Source organism: Mustela nivalis, assembly GCF_964662115.1.
Source record: "Mustela nivalis genome assembly, chromosome: 2".
Taxonomy (NCBI): domain Eukaryota; kingdom Metazoa; phylum Chordata; class Mammalia; order Carnivora; family Mustelidae; genus Mustela; species Mustela nivalis.
Genome location: NC_139021.1, coordinates 161,386,184 through 161,398,405, shown reverse-complemented (window position 1 = coordinate 161,398,405; position 12,222 = coordinate 161,386,184). Strand labels below are relative to the sequence as shown.

General features: G+C 54.5%; 1 protein-coding gene across 1 annotated transcript in view; it reads left to right on the top strand.

Moving 5' to 3' along the window:
- Positions 1-12,222, top strand: part of LOC309860384 (uncharacterized protein C10orf95 homolog) — a gene marked incomplete at its 3' end in the record, with an annotated part of 370,467 nt that overhangs the window by 176,951 nt on the left and 181,294 nt on the right. The window lies entirely within an intron of this gene.

Here is a 12,222-nt window from a genome sequence, read left to right as displayed (position 1 = left end):
GGCCCTCCAGCCCCAGCTTATTTTTGGAGGTGGGGGTTGGGGGCGTGGAGAAGTTGTGCAGGGGATGCTGCAGCATGGCCAGCTTCAAAGACGGTCTGGGGTGAAAGCCATTCCCAACACCAGACACGAAAAGGTGCCCTGGGGTTGCCATGGACAGACCAGTAAGGACTTGCAAAACAAAAGAGGGTGAGGTGTTTTTTTTTTTTTTTTTTTTTTAAATCACTGAACTAGCTGCTCCCTGCCATCTCCTCCTCTTGCCTCCCCGGCTCACCCAGTTGCCTCTCGGGCTTTGAACAGAGGCAAACAGAACCACAAGGAGCCCGAAATCCCTCTTCTGTCCGGCTGGCAACGCGGTTCCAGCGCTTGAAGATGCTTTTTCCCTCCGAACAGCGCACTGGGGTTGTTGAGGGGCAAAATGCTTGCTTTGAGCTCGGCAACTCGGAACACTGTGACAGGGAACTTTGACTCTGGCAGTGGACAGTCCGTGAAACATGCTTGTTCTTCCACCACCGGCTCGGGGAACTGTTTGAAAGAGCCGACCCCGGGCCCCCGCCAGCCCGCAGAAGCCACTTGCCCTCCTCTGATAACAGCCTCTGTGAAGGCTCAGATTGGCTTTGCAGCTAAAGACAGAGCCATTGCGGATGTCACAGGCTTTCATCTTCCCTCCGAGCCCCACTGAACCCTCCAGGGGCTCGTCGGGGTAGATGCGCGAAGCCCGAAAAATGCAGAGTTTGAAAGCTCCCGTTTGTGGAAAACAAAACGCTTCTGAAGTCCTCTCGGCCCTCCCCGCCCCGCCCCACCGCCGCGGCCGGGGACGGAGGATGGAATTGGAAGCCAGAGACGGGCACCCCCCGGTCCGGGCGTCCTCCCACCCGCAGCGGGGGCTCCGCGAGTGTCGCCGGGGCCCCGCGACGGCGGGACAGGCCCCCCCCCCCCGCGGCTCCCCGCGCCCATCGCCGCACACCCTTTCCCCTTCACTCTCCCTTGGTTACTATGGAAACAAGGGTGTCATTGATGTGGGCTGAGCCCGGGAACATGTCGGCGCACAGCTGAGAGTCAGCGATTGTGCCGGCGGGTAGAAATGTGCCGGGGTGCAAGGAGTGCGCGGCTCCCGAAGCTGCGGGAAGGACGCGGTCCTGCCCCCTCCCTCCCTCCGACTCCACTTCTCTCTCCCGGGCTTCTGACAAATGTCTTCATTCCCCTCTGGGCGAAAGCGGCGGCTATTTTTGTGCCGCTCCGGGCCCCACCCTCCCTGTCGGCCGCTCCTGATCCGGCCTGGCCTGGAGGGTGACACCATGTCACCCTCGCCAGGACGCGTCCCTTGATTCCCGTCAGAGTTTGCTTTGATTTCTCTTTCCTTCTCAGGGGCCAGTTCTTACTTCCTTTTATTTTTAGCTCTACGCTCCATGTGGTTTCAGGGTTCAGTCTGATCCATGGAAAGGTTCTTTTTTTATAGTCCCTTTTGAAAACGATAATCAAAGGAAGGGACGTGGTATTTGGTCATGTGGAAAATTCAATGTATAATTTAGACGTCTGTCAAAAATCTGACAAATAAAATGTAGCTGAGGCAAAGGCAGCCTGGAATGTGTTGTGTTCTTTGCCAGAGCTCGGAAAGGGCCTCGACTGTTTGTCCTTTCAGAGGTTAGCATTCCCCAAGGTGCTTCTTTCAGGAGGACAGGAGGCAAACACGGCCAAGAAGGATAAGGACAAGGCTTTAGGAAGCCCCTCCAACGCGGCAGGTGGTTTACGTCCAGTCTGCTTGGTACCGGGCAGCATGAGGCCCACTTTGCAGTTGAGAGGACTGAGGCCTGGTTTAAGGAGTTTGCCCAGCCTCACAGAACCTTCAGTGCGGGAGGGAGCTGGAGCCTTGGGTCTGTTGCCTCTGTGGGGCAAACACAGTCACGGCCCATTTCCTAGCAATCTTCCCCTACATGGCCCCCACTTGCCTTCTGAGTCCATACCAGCAGTGCTCCCTGGGGGTTCCTTGTGCCAAGTGTTGGGTGTTCCCTGTCCTCACAGCACTGCAACCACAGATTTTGTACCATCTTTTGCACAGAACAGAGAAAGGGACAAGACATCGGGAAGGGTCTGGCGAGGATACTTGCAATTATCTACAGAATACTGCATTTTCTTTTTAGGGAGGGCTCAGAGAGGGAAACAGAGTTGCCCAAAGTCACACAGTAGGTGACAGAGCAGGCTTCAAGTTCATTGTTCTGCCTCTGGAGCAGAAAAGCACATATTCTCCGTGGGCAGCCGAATTCCAGCAGCCTAGCTACACACCAGAATGGCTGGTCCCAAGGGTCCCCCTTTAAAGGGAAGCTGTTGGCAGAAAAGATGGGTGCAGGGCAGGAGGAGAGAGGGCTAGGGTTGCCAGATTAATGACAGGACATTCACTTAAACTTGAATTTCAGATAAACAGAGAACTGGTTTTTTTTTTAACACAAGTATATCCCATGCAATATTGGGGACAGGCTGGCTGTCCCCAATTTTTTTTTGTTTAACTGAAATACAAATTCAAAAACTAACCTCAGTTTTTTACTTGTGTTATTTTGCTAAATCTCACACCTCCAATCTGGAACACCCTGCTCAAGAAAGGGACAGTGAGGTACAATTTAAAAGTCTGTTCTTTGGAGTCAGAGAGGCCCAAGGTTCAATCCTTGCCCATCATAAATCAGCTCTGTGATCTTGGGCAGGTTACTCTCTTGGAGTCCTGTTTCTTCATCTATGAAATGGGACTAAAATGGTAGGGAGATTTAAAAGATATATAATGTAAATAAAGTACTTAGACCTAGGGCAACAGCGAGCACAAAGGAGGGACACTCAGCCTGGGTGACTCAGTCAGCTAAGTGTCTGCCTTCGGCTCAGGTCATGGTCCCAGAGTTCTGGCATCGAGCCCCCAGTGGGCTCCCTGCTCAGAGGAAAGTATGCTTCTCCCTCTCCCTCTCCCTGCCACTCCCCCTGCTTATGCTTTCTCTCTCTGTCAAATAAATAAAAATCTTAAAAAAAAAAAAAATTAGGGGCACTCTGTGCCACAGTGTCTTATCTGTAAAATGAGGTAATATCATCCAGTTCTCCAGAGGGCTGGAGGAAGCTGTGCGTGTCCTGTGTACAGGAGGGGCTAAATCATTGGCAGTGATTAGAACAACTGGCAGAAATTCTGGAGTCCAGACCTTCCCAGGCCCCTTAGACCTTTGCCTTCCCTCCTCCCCTCCTGTGTAGCTCTGGAACTTTCAAGGCAACAAGCAAGAGGCCAACAGTCTCCCAAAGGTGCTGCCAGCGCCCTTCGCTCTTGGGACTCCCAGGGCCACCCCGGCCACACCTCTTGCAATTAGATTTGTGAGTGGGAACTGGCTCTTGTTGGAGGCTCCTGATTGGCTCCAGGCAAAAACACAGTTTAGCACTCAGTCAAGCTGCATTTTAGGGCCTCTGTCTCTCTCCCCCTTCTCCCCTCTTAATTGCAATCTGTTCAGTAATTTCCTTTTCCAACACTGCAGAACACAGGGAAGCTGCAGCACCAGGAGTTGGGCAGGGAGGTGGGGAGAAGAGAGCTCCTGCTCCCTGTAGTGAATCTGCTGGTCCAGCGCTGTGACTCTGTGTGTGTGTGTGTGTGTGTGTGTGTGTGTGCCCAGAACCAGGCACTCACGCACACGTGGAGATAGGGCCAACCACAAGGCCCCTACCATCAGACCAGGGCAAGTGGCTAGCGGCCGCCCACTGGCACTGAGTATTTCACAGTTACCATCCTATTTAATCCTCATAACAACATTATTAACTGTAGGTATGACCACAGTTTGGGGACAGGGCTCACAGAATTGGAGTCATTTGCTCAAGATCACACCAGAAGAGCAGGACAGAAGCAGATTTGCACCCAGACCTGTGTCACTGCCAGCCCTGAGTGGGTACCATGACACAGGTATTCCTCACTTTCCGAAAGTTCTGGTTTCACCACTTCCCTGTTGCGAAAGACCGACATCAGTACCTGTTTTCACTAACTGAAAGAAATCTGAAGAGGATTTTCACTTTTGCAAAAAAAAAAAAAAAAAAAAAAAAAGAAAGAAAGAAAAGTAAGCCCTTACCATAAAAACATAGGTCTTGCATAAAAGCAAAGCGACGTAATGCGAACTTTGGAAAGCAGGGTCTACACTGCTTTACCCTGGTTCGGCTTGTGAAAGATTTCATAGGAAAGCTCTACTTTCAGAGAGCAGGGGAAGAGGGACCTGTACCTTTTCACCTTTTGGCTTCCAAGCTCAGAAAAGGAGCTGAGGAAGCTTCCTGCACAAAGGAACATGGGGAGGTTTCTTTCCTCAGAGTGAACAGCAGTGTCCCAGGGACAAAAAGCCTTTGCTAAAGAAATAAAATATTAATGACAGAATTGCAGAGCTCAAGCTAAGTCAAGGAGGGGCAGAGTTTATGGTAGAACCCGCTCGAATACCTAAAGCTGAAAACGACAAGGGCGGGGAAGCAGCTTCACTATGCAAACTCCCAGCTGGGTTAGTCAGCCGCTAGCTCCTTCCAGCGGCCCTACAAGATTAAGTCCTCCCATCTTGTTTCCTAGTTGGGGAAACCAAGGCTCTCAATGGTGAGTCACTTGCCCAGGATCACACAGTGAGCAGGGGCTTGTCTGGGATTCCCTCAGACTGGAAAGCCTGTTTTTTCTTCCGGATGCCCTCTCGACTAGACGCAGGCCCCTGAGCTGCTGGGAGTAGCAGAGGGTGAAGCCCTTGCTCACCCACCTTCCGGGAAACAGGGAGGTGCGCAAGAGGCCTACCTTCCTCTTTGTCACCCCCCTCTTCCCCCTTGGAGTCCCAGAGGTGGCTGCTGCTCTGAAGGCGGCCGGCAGAGGGGGCAGGGGGGCCCAGCCCCACCCTGACAACAAAGGAAGAAGCTGGGGATCAGCAGGCCCCAGCCAGTGCCCTGGCCCGAAATGGGAGAGAGGGAGTGACCTCTCCCTCCTCAGACCACCAGCAGGAAGAAGGAAGGGCAGGCTGCCAACAGAGGCACTGGGACCCTGCCTTCCCATGGTTTCTCTTTGCCTTCTTAGCAGAATGCATGTTCCTGAGACTAGACAGGCCTGTCACTGGGCCCCTGCTGACTCATATGGGAGAGGATGGCCCACATCAGGGTGCAAGGCTTGGCACTAGCTGCGAGTCCCTCGGCTGAGTGCCCTTGTGTAGGGCAGGGGAGGCTCAGCTAAGCTTGGTGGCGGGGTCTATCGCACCAGCCAGACACCTCCCTGGGCCTGGCTTTGAACACTGGCCTCCTAATCCAGTCCCCTGTCCCAACTGGTTGACCTGCAGCCCAGCAGCCTCCGTTCCTTAGCCTTCCTCACTTCCGAGAGGAGAAATTGTTCCAAATTCTGGTGGCACACCCCCCCAAACCCATGCCCCGTTGGATTTTGTCTGGGGGCACCCAGCGCGCCTGATCTGGGGCTTTCAGTATGACTGGGGCTCTTCTGGGGGGTCCAGGTGACAGGATCAAAACACTTTTCCTGCCTGGATGCCACACATGGCTTGGGGAGAGAAAGGGATAAGGAGCTCCGGTTTGTAAGCAACAGCCCATCCTGTGGCGGGGGTGGTGGGGGGCAGGGCACAACCCAGTCTAACTCTCCCTTCAATTCACCCAGCTCCTGGGGCTTCACCTTGACTGCCTGGACCCCTTTCCCTCCCTGAGACCTCCAGATCTACCAGAGCCGTGAGTTGGAAGAGAGAGGGAGGAAGGGGGAATTCAGGGGCTGGGACGCTGCTCTAGGCAGGGGGAGGCTTCTGCCCAGCTGCAGGGAGCCCCCCCTACCCCCAGAATGGGCACATCACCCCCTCCTGCCCGCCTGCCACCACTCCTGGAACAGTTGGGCCTAATGAACGCAAAGCAGGCAGGGCAGCTGTGAGCATTATCTGTATGCATGGGGGGGGGGGTATTCAGCCTCCCGTCCCACCCCACTCTGCAGCTGCTGCCGGCCCCCCATGCCAGGAGGGCCAGTGGGCACGAGCGCCCGGGCTGCTCCCGGGCCCTGGGCCTCCTCTCCTTCCCCCCTCCCTCCCCGGCCCACGCCCACAGCCTTCACTTGACCCATTTTGGAGGCAGAAGTTTGTGTGTGTGAGAGCGAGCGAGAGCGCACACATCATCTCCCCAGTTGGTGCTTTTGATTTCCTCTGAAGTATCCTGATTGCGGACGTACAATGGCATCTTGCTGCCAGTGCTCCCTCAGCAGCTTCTGGCTCGGCGCCGCCTCCTCCCCGGGGCCCGGGGTTTTCTGCTGACTCCAGGGCCCATGGGGGGCGGGCAGGGGAGGAGAAGGCCTCATCCAGGCTTCCATTCCTTGGCAGAGCACTGGGACCTGGAGGCCCTTCCTGTCCTCGGGCGGTGGGGGGTGGCCCAACCGGCACCCTGCAGCCTTGCCTACTCTTGCACTCAGACCCCCCTCTGCCTTCTGGGTGGCCATCTTGTCCCCCGCTGCCTCGCCCTCGCCCTCTTGGCGCTCAGAGCCATTGTTCTAAAATGCAGTTCCCCTGCTCGAATGTCTTCGGGGGCCATGGGGCTATGGGACTCAAGGCCAAACTGTTTATTCTGTCATTCAAGAGCCCTCTGATCTGACCCCAAACCTTTTCTATGGATCTGTCAATCACAGACGCTCTCACGGACCCTGAGCTTCACAGGAGCTGTCCTCCTGTCCTGCAACCTAACCGCCCCTCACCCCCACTCCAGAATTTTATTTCCTCACCTGGGCTCATAGTGCCCTTCTCTCTGGAGTGGCTGCCCCTCCTCTGGGTTTTTCTTACTCCTCTTTTAGGACACGATTCAAGTCCCATACGCCCAGGAAGATGGCCGGGTACCCTCTAGCCCACAGGGCTCCCCTGTGACATTTCTAGAGCCCTGAAAGCCTCGGCATCCATCCATCCAACCATTCATTCATTGGTTCATTCATTCAGCAAATTATCTCTTGAGCAGAGGCAAAGCACTTATAATGCCTTTTGCACTGCCCCCTTCCCTCCTGCCCTTTTGATTTCATTACTCACTGCTCTGCCCCTCACTCTTTCCAGCCACACACACACCCTTTGCTGTTCATCTGCCTCTGGTCTTTGCACTTGTTTCCCCCGCCCGGAACACTGCTGTTTATGATACCCTGAGACCTTGCCTCCTCACATTCTGAAACATTTTCTTTTCAAGATTTTATTTATTTGAGAGAGCACAGAGGGAGAGGGAGAAGCACACTCCCCACTGAGCAGAGAGCCCAACATGAGGCTTGATCCCAGGACCCTGGGATCATGACCTGAGCTGAAGGCAGACGCTTAACTGACTGAGCCCCCCAGGTGCTCACATTCTGAAATTTCTGCTTAATATCACCTTCTCAGTAAAGCCATCCCCAACTATCTCCCCATATAAAACTCCCATGTCCCTTTACCCTTCTGGCATGTCCTACCCCTGTCGCTCTGCTTTACTTGCCTTCACAGTTCTTATTACCAACTCACATTTAGTGATTTATTGTCATCTGTCCCTTACCCCACCCAGTTACCTGCTCCAAGTGGGCAGAGAGTTTGTCTGTTTTTGTTAACTGATGTGTCCCGAACATGGAAACGGTGCTGAGAATTAGAGGAACCTCAATAATTCTTTGTTGAATAAATAAATGAGCAAATGAATGAAACAGGTGATGTCCTAGGCTCTGGGAAATCAAAGATGACTAATATTTCATGTCCTCCAGGGACTCACAGGCTAGTTGGGACAGGTAAGCTCTGCTGCATGTAACCTGACATGTAAACTACATAGTCGGAATACAGTGTGAGAGTCCTAAGTGCATGGACAGGAGAGCGGTTGGTACACAGGAACAGAAGCATCCTGAGAGTCATCAATGCCCCAAAGTGGATGGTGCCAGCAACAAACCTAGCACTTTGCATGCACCATTTCATTTCTCCTCGCATCCTCCTAGTGAGGTTAGGGAGGGGCACACAGCAGAGGCAAAACTCTTGAGTTGAGGTGTGCAATCCAGGTAGAGGGCTCAGGCTCAGCAGAACCACCAGGGCGTGGAAACACCCCGGCTGCTGGAGTACTGGTTCTGAGCCTGTGACCTGATGGGTAGAGCTTGGGTTGTTGCAGCTGCTGGGAGATGGCATTGGGTGTGGCTGTGGAGTTCCTCTTTGTTAGGCCCTGAGTTGTCCTTTTGCATCCAAACCCCCTCCCTGCTCAGTGACCTGCCCCAGACACAGATGTGGAGAGTGTCTAGTGACAACAACCATTTCACAAACAGACAGCCTGACATCCGTATGTCACATGACTCACTGCCTTTCCCCGCAACCCCCTACCCCCCAGCCCCCAGTGGACCAGAAGTCCGCACCATCCTTAATACTCAGGTCTTGGATACCTGCTCCTGCATTTCACTCTTTACCTGCAATTTTGTGCCACCACTAATACCCCGTTCTACAAGCTGTTGAAAACTCTGCCACGCACCACCCCAAGCTTCTCCCCCTTCTTGCCTCCGTGTAAATAATGAAAAATAATCTGTGGCACTGAGCAGATGGGTTCTTTCTCAAGAAAGACCCAATTATTGAAGATCTAGTGTAAGGGGAAGTCATAAATATCCCAGTTTGCTGCGGTTGAGAGGAATTAACCACACAGCAATTAAAGGAAACTGGTTGCCTATGGAGGAAACATGCAGACTTCCAGTGCAGAGATCAGGGGTAAGCCTCTTGCCAAGGCCCTACATCATAAATGCCAGGGACAGGGGATTTTAGGGAAGAAGCCCTGGCCTTCTGAAGGCTTCCTCACTCAGTGGGTGTGATTCCCACATACGTATCATAGAGAATATGGTAGAGATCACAGCTCTATCCACCGGATTTCTATTTGTTATCTGTATGAGCTTTCCCAGCGGAAGCAGTGTCTTGAGGAATTCAAGCAGAGGGTGACTACATCTTGCTCTGGAATGGAAAGTCTTTGGAAAGGGTAGGGTGTTGGAGAAAGAGAAAAGCTGCAGGAGGAAGGTGGTATTTTTGAGGCCAGCCCACCTCCTGGTCCAGATCTATAACCTCTCACCTGATGGGCCCCTAGTCCTGCTGTCTCTGCCCCACTCTCTGGTCTATGTCATTTCCTTTCAGCCTCCATGGACATTTTGGGAATCTTAGCCCTGAATTCCAGGGCCTTGCCCAGAGTATAGGGAAGGGGAAATCCGAGAGTGTTCTCAATTTCCTTCCTTGCCCTTTAACTCAAAGAAACAGGACTCAGAGGGTTCTAGAACCAGTATGAGGAACCCAGGTTCTAGAGACCACTGTTTCTAAGGCACCTCCAAGGGAGAGTTTTTCAAAATCATACAGGGAGACCCCCTCACTGTAAAAGAGGGGCTAAATGTGGTGGGGTCTGTTCAGGGACACCTGGGAATCAGTTTTCTACCTCCCTTTACCCCGCAACCCCAGTAGGTCAACGTCCCCTTCCACAGGCCCTTTCTTTGTAGGCCTAGATCACCAGGCTGGGGAAGGACATAACCTAGACCCTCCATCTACCCACCCTGAATTTACAGGGCGGCAGAGGTGGGGGTAAGGGAATCCCCCAGGGGGCCAGGTTGGATCTTGAAAGTGTGCCTTGGTTCTCCCCCACCCTCAGATGGGAGAAATTGAAGGTGTCTGAGGAAGTGGCCTAGTGACAACGACAGGGCCTTGAGTGGGTAGGTGTGAACAGGAATGGAGGAACCCAGAAGTGAGGTTAGAACGTGGGGTCTCGCCTTGGGAGAGGGGCCGGGGCGCTGACTCAGCAGCTGCCCCACCGGGGTGCAGCTCCCGACTGCCCCACGGCCTGCCCCGGCCCACAGGGCGCCCTTTGAAGCCAGGAGGGGGCTTTGATCTGGGGTCTACCCCTCTCAGCTGGCCCAGCCAGATGCGCTGGGGGAGGGACTGGGGAGCCGACCACCCGGGCCTCGCCTTCCCTGCACCCTCCCTGCCACCACCACCCCCACACCCGGACTGTTTCCGGCTGTTGCGGGGGCAGTCGACCCTCCCCTCCCCCACGCCTTGCAGCTGTTCCCCAGCTGCGCGGCCCCACCCTAAAGACAGCTGGGAGAGAGGCTGGGGACTGGGGGCGGGGAGCGGGGCGCAGCTGCTGGGCCCGGGCTGGGACGCGGAGGGCAGCGACATGAAAGAGCTCGGGCGGCGCGGGTGGCGGGCGGAGGAAACCCCCCGGCGGTCGCCTCCCCGGGGGCTGCGCACATCTGGGCCACAGCAGCCGACCTCCATCGGTGGGGTGGGGAAGAGGCCCTCCTGACACCCAGCCCTTCCCGGAAAGGGGAGGAGTGACGGCCTCTCAGGGAAGGCAGGAGGGCAGCGCCTGGGGTGTGAGAGCCGCTATCTCAGCCCTTCGCGGGATGAGGCACAGGGTGTGGCTGTGGGTGCCCGGTGGTGTGGGAGTTTGCACACCAGGGCGGGTTGCGGGGGGGAGGGGAAGGCCCCCTTCACACCTTCTCTGGCAGGCCTTGTGTCTTGGGGCAACTCCAGCTCTTTCTCGGCCTCCTCTGTCCCTGACCCTTTGGGGAGGTGGGTGACAGCTGCTCCTATGAAGCCAGGGACAGCTGGGTGGCTGGGGACAGCTGGATGGGGTTAGCATCTCCCTGCTTCCCTGGTTGCCCTGGCACCCCCGGCTGTACTACTGGCAGCTGGCTGCTTTGCCTGCGTGTTTAAGTGTCTGGGGTGGGCTTCCAAAACTGGGACCTGGTGGGGCTCAAACCCACCCTACCCCCACCAGAGTCTCCCTCCATATCTCAGTCTGACTAATGTGTCTGGAGAGAGGAGCACCCCCCCCCCACACACACACAGCTAAAAAAAAACAAAAACAAAAAAAACCAAACTAGGCCAAGTGGGAAAGAAATTGGGCAGCTTTCTGTCTTGGCTCCCAACCCTTGGCACAGAAGATGTCCTAGGGCCCCTGACAACAAGAGAAAGGGACAGTGAGACCGGAGCAGATGTGAGTGGAGTTAAATGTCTATCTGTCCACCAGCACCTGCCCCCAGGCATCCTTCCACCCTGGGCTGCAGGGGTGCCGTGCTCCAACCATCTGCCTTGTCGCTTTAGCCCCAAACAGGTGCAGGGGAAGAGAAGGGGGCAGGCCAGCTGTTGTCATCCTGGCCTGGCTCTGGCTCCCTGCCAAAGTGGGGAAGGGGGAGCAGCAGAGCAAGGGCCCATCCACTCAACACTGAGTTGTTTTCTATTCCCACAGGATGAGAAGACACAGCTTCTACTTAGCACCACCAAGACTCTGTCTGGGTCTGGCCACACCGGTACAGTACCAGAACATGGCCTCACCATACACTCCACCCTGGAGCCTTACTTTTATGAGAGGGGGACTGACTAGGGCTTCATGATGCTCTGACCCCTGGCACAGGACAGGACTTACCCATGGCTCCCTGCCTTGCTCTAGGCTTCCTGGGATAGGAGACATTCAGGCCCTGACTCTACCCACACAAGGGAAAAGAGAACTAGATTCCAGCAAAGGTTGCTCCTCCTACTAGTACAGAAGAAGGGCACAGGCTGCTTTCTGACATAAGATCCATGCAAAGTTTAGGCAACAAACCAGAGATCCTTTTTAAAGATCGCTCCCTCTGCCCCCAACAGAGGTATGCTCCGGCCCCTCCTTCTACCCAGGGGTCCCTATGACAAGCAAGACATTAGCCAATACTTCATGGCAGCGCTTCTTTTAACGAAGGAGTTAAAAATACAGGTCCCTGGGCCCTTGATGGCTCCCTAGGAATCAGCCCTTTTAACAAGCTCCCAAGACATGCTAGAGAGTTTGAGCAGTTCTGCCAAAAGGGATGAGGGCAGAATGTCTTCTTCACCTTGCTACCCTACCTCCATGCCTCTCAGAGCCAAATATTTTCCTGCCTGCTCTTGGCTCATACTCAGGGGCAAGGGCCGGGGCCCAGTCACCACTAGAAGTGTGGAGCTGAGTGACTCCCCTAATGGGGGCCAAGGCCCACTTAGACTAAATTACAAAAAGAAGGTCTGCTCTGTTTTATGCCCACAGCCCTGCACAGTGCCTGGCACTTAGCATGTGCTTATTAAATATTTGTAGACTGAAGCAGGTAATTTTGCAAGACTCACAGAAAGGTATTTCTTCCTTTGTCTGTTCTAGCTAAGAACATTCTGGCAGAACCTCAAAGAGATGCCAGGACCTATGAAGCAGGGGGCTGGGCCTGGGAGGCCCTCGCTCAGCAAATATTTGTCAAATGAACCCAAGGCTGACAGGAGATGTAGT